This window comes from Rattus norvegicus, chromosome 18 (assembly GCF_036323735.1).
Source record: "Rattus norvegicus strain BN/NHsdMcwi chromosome 18, GRCr8, whole genome shotgun sequence".
NCBI classification, from domain to species: domain Eukaryota; kingdom Metazoa; phylum Chordata; class Mammalia; order Rodentia; family Muridae; genus Rattus; species Rattus norvegicus.
In genome coordinates, this window is record NC_086036.1 from 27,378,466 (window position 1) to 27,384,548 (window position 6,083).

At 45.3% G+C, this 6,083-nt stretch overlaps 1 long non-coding RNA gene across 2 annotated transcripts; it reads left to right on the forward strand.

The window, feature by feature from the left end:
* The first annotated feature begins 22 nt into the window (after positions 1–22).
* On the forward strand, positions 23–4,173 carry LOC102550858 (uncharacterized). Of its 2 annotated transcripts, XR_010059668.1 has the most exons (4): positions 23–388; positions 1,424–1,539; positions 3,093–3,264; positions 3,761–4,173. It is a non-coding gene; the product is annotated as an uncharacterized LOC102550858 (long non-coding RNA). The 2 variants fall into 2 exon arrangements; XR_596947.3 differs by having other exon boundaries at positions 3,093–4,173.
* The last annotated feature ends 1,910 nt before the right edge of the window (positions 4,174–6,083 follow it).

The following is a 6,083-nucleotide window of genomic DNA, read 5'->3' on the forward strand; positions in this document are numbered from 1 at the left end:
CAATCTTGCCCAATGGTAACCTGCCAGAACAGCCTCCAGCATCTCTCATCCGACGCGGCATTGTTAGCCCCGCCTTCCTCAGCTGCTAAGCCCCGCCCCTAGCGTCTTCCTCCGCAAAAAATTGTTGAAATTTGTTCATGTCCCTCCGCTGGGAGCTGTATCTAAAAAGAGCTACCCGTGGGCCTGCTCTTGTTTCCCACCTAAAACTTCAGTTTCTTGTTTAATTTCCCAAGATTGTAACTTCTTTCTAGTGTAAGGATCTTTAGAAAGAAACCTGAGTGGGTGGGAGGTAAATATAAATCACGATGTTATGACTCAAGTTTGTGACACACATCGAATCTCAAGCAATAAATAGTCCTTTGAAAGATGGATGCAAAATAGAGCACCTGTAAGTCACTAGCTTTATATAATTGTGTTTTGCGTATGTTTTAAAAATGATCAATCATTTTAACGATAAATAGGGCCCCTGCATTTCTAATCCTGTCATACCACGACCGTGTATTTGCCAGGTGATGCACATACACAAGATTAGAATTGCTGTCGTCTTACAAATAGAACAAAGCTCAAAGAGGATGTTCTATTTTGCTTCCTATTGCTGTGAGAAAATACTTTCACAGCTCAGGCCCACCATCCTAGGGATGGTACTGCCCACTGTGGTCTGGACCTCTCTTCAGTTACCAGTCTCGAAAATGCCCACACGCATGCCCAAAGGCCAATCTGCAGACGGGCGGCGGTTCCTCTACTGAGGCTCTTCCTGGGTCAAGTTGACAACTTTGAAGCTCTGATAGGATAAAGGGCCTATACAAGGTCACAGAATGAAACCGGTAGCAGATGGATGGGACACTTCCAAAGTAATGTTGTTGTTTTTCATGATTTATTTTTATTTTTATGTTAATTGATGGTTTGTTTGCATGTACAACTGTGTGAGGGTGTCAGAACCCCTGGAACTGGAGTTACAAAAAGATGTCAGCTACCATGTGGGTGCTATGAATTGAACCCAAGTCCTCTGGAAGAACAGCCAGTGCTCTTAACCACTGAGCCATCCCTCCAGCTCCATAAAGTCATGTTTTCTTGCTACTATATCACATATACACAGCCTTATTAAACCTGACTGGTAAAATAGTTGCCAGTGGTTCCAGGCCACTTTTGAGTGGAGAAAGGGATAATCCAAGGCAGCAGTGTCCTCAAATAGCAAATATTCCCCAAGATACAACAATCTATTTATTTCTGGAATTCCTGTGCATTCTTAGTATATTAGGTTAGCTTCCAGCTTCCAATTTACCCTCTTAATTATGTTATTTCAAGCAGGTGGGAGATTGACTTCATAATCACTGGGCAAAGCCTCAGTCAGTAGCTAGGGAGGGAGTTGCTGGGTGAGTAGCACCAGTGAGAGATGATAAACATTTCTTTGGGTTCTTGACAGGAAAGAACAGAGAACAGCTTACTCTCCTGTGCCATGCTCCTATTGCCTTGTCACCGTAAAGGAGAGCTAACTGCAAACCACACGCACCAGAAAAATTCCTTCTGTCCTTTTATCAGGTACTTGTCTCAGTGATGGAAAAAAGTAAAGATACAAGGGAATACATTTATGCAGTGAGAAATTTGGCTTCTTTAAAAACCCAGTTATATTGTGGGAGTTGTTTTTGTTTTAATCCCAAGGATATGGGGCTGCCTCAGATTGTCCACAGCTGCTATGGGTTTTGTCAGCTGCTGATAGTATACGTTTGGAATTCTATGGACTCTTGAAAGGAGATAAATGCAAGAGCTCAAACAAGGCTCATCATGGCGGCAGCGGCGGCGGCGGCTGCTGCTGCTGCTGCTGCTGCTGCTGCTGCTGCTGCTGCTGCTGCTGCTGCTGCTGCTGCTGCTGCTTTCACTTACCACTTTCGCATTTGCTGCTTTTGCTATTGCTATTGCTAGACTGATGGTTGGAGATATCCTGACAACAACAAAGATTGGAGTTGCCCCTAGGAACTCAAGCCCCCTAATCAGCAGGAAATAGTCTAAAGACATCCATATACCCTTTCCCCTCTAACCTTTCTCTCCTACCTTGTGTTGGGTTGGAAGGGATGTGGGTGGAATAAGGGTGGAGAAGGGTGGTAAGATATATGAACCCAAAAAAGTAGCTCCCAAAATGCACCTACAGATCTGAGTTTGGGGCCAGCCTGGTCTACATAGTGAGTTTCAGTGACTATCATAGTAAGATCTTGTCTTTTAAAAAGGCCTTTATTTTTTAAATTATGTGTGTGTGTATCTGTGTGCCTGTGTCTGATATGTGCACATGAGTGCAGGTGCCCAACAAAAGCTAGAGTTTACAGGCAATTAATTGTGAGCTGCCCAATGTGAGCGCTAGGAACAGAACTCAGGTCCTCTAGAACAATTCACGCTCTTCACTGTTGAGACATCTCCCCAGCCCATCTTCCCCCTACCCTTTTCTGAGTGAAGCCTCTCTACATATGCTATCTGTCCCATAGCACTCTTGTGAGACAGTGGGGAAGATTTTGTTCCCATTTCCACTGAGGCAAAATCTCTGAATCCTCTAGGGATGTGGCATCCAGCTGTGGCTAGTGGACATTGCACTGGAAAGTTCCTCAGTGCAAGAACAGGAATGGTCCCAGAAAAGCTAAGTCAGATAGCCAGTATGGAGAAGCAGGTCTCTTAGGAGAATTCCAAAAAACGACCCAAGGAAGCACCTTTATTCAAAAGTGGAATCCACCTCTGCCTGGGCTGTATTCTGAAGACATAGGTCTAGCCAAGGCAGGGTAGAAACCAGCTGACCTCTCCTCAGACATGGGCACACATGAGCCTTTATCAACAGCTTCATTGGTAAAATCAAGAATTCTAGTCTCAGGCCAGCAAGATGGCTCAGTGGGTAGAGACACATGCTGCCAAGGCTGAAGACCTGAGTTTGGTACTAGGGCCCCCTGTGGTAGGAAGAGAAAAGCAAACCCAATAAGTTATCCTCTGGTCTGCACCTGCATGAGTGGCATTAGCATGCTCACACACACGTGTGTACATACACATGAATAAATGAATAAGTGTAATTAAAAGAATTAAAAGCAAAAATAAACCTAAGTTTCTGTTTATTCTAGTTTCTATATCTAGGACACCCTGACTGCATTGCTGAAGGCCTCAGAGAGCAGGAAGAGGGATGAAACGACACAGTATTTTAGCCCTTGTGAAAGGAGTATGAGAATTTCTTGATCGCAGGCTCCTACACGCTAAAAGGCTTTGGCAGCTCCAAGGGGCTTGGGCCAGCGGAAGGTCAGTAAATTTAAACTGCACTAGCTCTCAGCTAAATAGGCCTTTCTGATTCAAAGGGAACACACTAAAAACCAGAGAGCCAAAAGACAGACAAGATTTTGAAGTATTTTCACCAAACAACACTGCACCCAGGCTGAAGCAAAGCTCCAAGAACCATGGCTCCATCAACAGAAGAATTTCAACCACACATCTGACAAAATGCACCGCCTACAGGCACCCGCAGAAGCTTAGAATCACACACTCAGGGCAGGCACAGCTACAGTGCAGTTCAAGTCACTCACTGCTGCATAACAAAGCATCTTCGAACTTAGTCTCTTAAAACAATAATAATTGGGGTTGGGGATTTAGCTCAGTGGTAGAGCGCTTGCCTAGGAAGCGCAAGGCCCTGGGTTCGGTCCCCAGCTCTGAAAAAAGAACCAAAAAATAAATAAATAAATAAATAATTTATTTAGCTGTCTGGGCAGGAGACAGCAGAGAAGCCTCAACTCTATTCCAGGAATCACCAGCTGGGAAGGCTCGACAAAGGCAAGATGCTCAATCACCACGGATCCAGCAGTTGACACTGGCTGTTGGTTGGAATCTCAGCAGTTACTGTCATCCGGGATGCAGACAAAACCCTGCATGTAGCTGCTTGGCCTCTTAAATCCATCCTCAACAGCTACAATAGAACACGACAGACTGGGTAGTTTGTAATAAGCAGGAATTTATTTAGGCCATGGTTCTGGAGTCTGAAAGCTCAAAATGGGAGAGGTGATGTGGTGAGGACCTTCAGGCTGCATCATTCCCGAGACAGAAGGGCAAGTGGACATGTGTGAATGAGCAAAGCAGAAGGCTAGACCTGCTTTATAACAGCTCACTCTAGTATAACTGCCCACTCTATCAATAAAAGCATTAATAATTTCCTATAGACCCCACCTCTTAATACTGTTACAATGGCAAATAAATTTCAACAGAGGACATTTCCATCACCGTGCCCTTCCTATAGATTAGGGGAGGAGGTGTGCGAGGGGATGGGGAGCTACTTACTGACTTGTTCCCCAAGGCTTGCTCAGCCTACTTTCTTATAAAACCTAGGACCCCCAGCCTAGGGATGGCACCACCCATAATGGAGTGGCCCCTCCCCTGTTGACCTTTAATTGAGAAAATAAAGTTTGGCTTTAATCCTAGCACTTGGAGAGCAGAGGTGGGCAGGCCTCTGTGAGTTCAAGGCCATTCTGCTTTACAAAGCAAGTTTCAAGACATCCAAGGCTTAGAGAAATTCTGTGTAAGGAAGGAAGGAAGGGGGTAAATACTTTACACCTGGATCTTATGGAAGCCTTTTCTCAATTGAGGTTCCCTCCCTTCAGATAACTCTAGCTTATGTCAAGTTAACATTAAACTGTCATCAAGTACAACACATAATTAAAAATATATCTAAAAAAATAAAACTAGTCAGATGTATGGTTGCACACTTTCATAATCCCAGCACCCAGGAGACAAAGGCAAGTAGATCCCTTCAAGTTCAAGGCAAGTTTGGTCTACAAAAGGAATTTCAGGAGCCAGGACTGCAGAGCAAGATTGAATGGAGAAGCGGACCACCTGGAAAGCTGATGCGTGGTGATGCAGGTTTGTAGTTCCGCACAGAGGCAGGAGATCGGAAAGGTGAGGTCATGCTTGGCTACATAGCAAGTTTGAGGTTATCCCAGGATAATAAGAGGCTGTCTCAAAAAAAGAAAGGAAGGAAGGAAGGAAGGAAGGAAGGAAGGAAGGAAGGAAGGAAGGAAAAAAAGGGAGAAGGAAAAGGAAAAAGAAAAAGAAAAAGAAAAAACCTAACTGGCCCAGACAGTTGAAAGCAGTTGGGATGAGGTGAGTTAACTGTCAAAGTTCTGTACAGTTCACACCCTGCCACTCATACATGCCTGGAAAAAGTCCTAAAAGCCAGGCCACTGCAGTCTGCTGTGCAGCGGTTCCTACCCCTTGGATTAATCTCTCACCATCCTCCCACAAAAGCCAAGGCTGCATCTCCAGATGCTGTAGTATAACTGGCCACTCCAGAATCCTAGACAAGTTGAGTCCAGGAGCTAAGCACACAAGCACAGATCAGGGTCAGCAAGCTAAGGATGAGAGAACCTTTCTCTCCCCTAACTTCATCCTTCAAAATGGCACCCTGTAGGCTGGAGAGAGTCAGTCCAGGCAGGTAAGGGCACCGGCAGCCAAGCCTGAATTTGGTCTCAGGGGCCCACATGGTGGAAGAGGGGACCGACCCCTGCTAATTGTCTCCTCATGTGTGTAGCACAGGTGTCCTGTGCCTCCTAGCCCAGCACAGATTTTAATTGTAATATAACATTTTTAGTTTTAAAAATAAAGGACTAGAGATGTAGAATACTTGCCTAGCATCCACTGGGCTTGGCATCCTCAGTGAAGAAAGGAGAGGTGAGAGGGAGACAGACTACGTGTACAAGTGATGTGCTCCACCCAGTGCCTGACACAGTAACGAGCAAACTAACCTTAGCATAGCTCTGTTCTCTTTCCTGCCTAAGTCAAGTAGCACACACGTACATGCTTGGGTATTGAGGAGATTACACAGGGGACTCCAGTTTACAGAGCTACTTAACATTCCAAGTAACGATCTTACTTTCAGACCTAAACACACAACGCCCATTATACATTCCTAGGCCGTCTGGCAGCTTTTGTGGAAAGCTAAGAAGGGGCTATCACTCAGGTAGACAAACCTCCCTCCAGTGACAAACAAACCACAGAAGGACCTAGCGGTATACAAGTGTCTCTCAGACTGAGGGCTCTGGGGGCTCTCCGGGGGAACAAAGTGCTTCGTTCCCTGA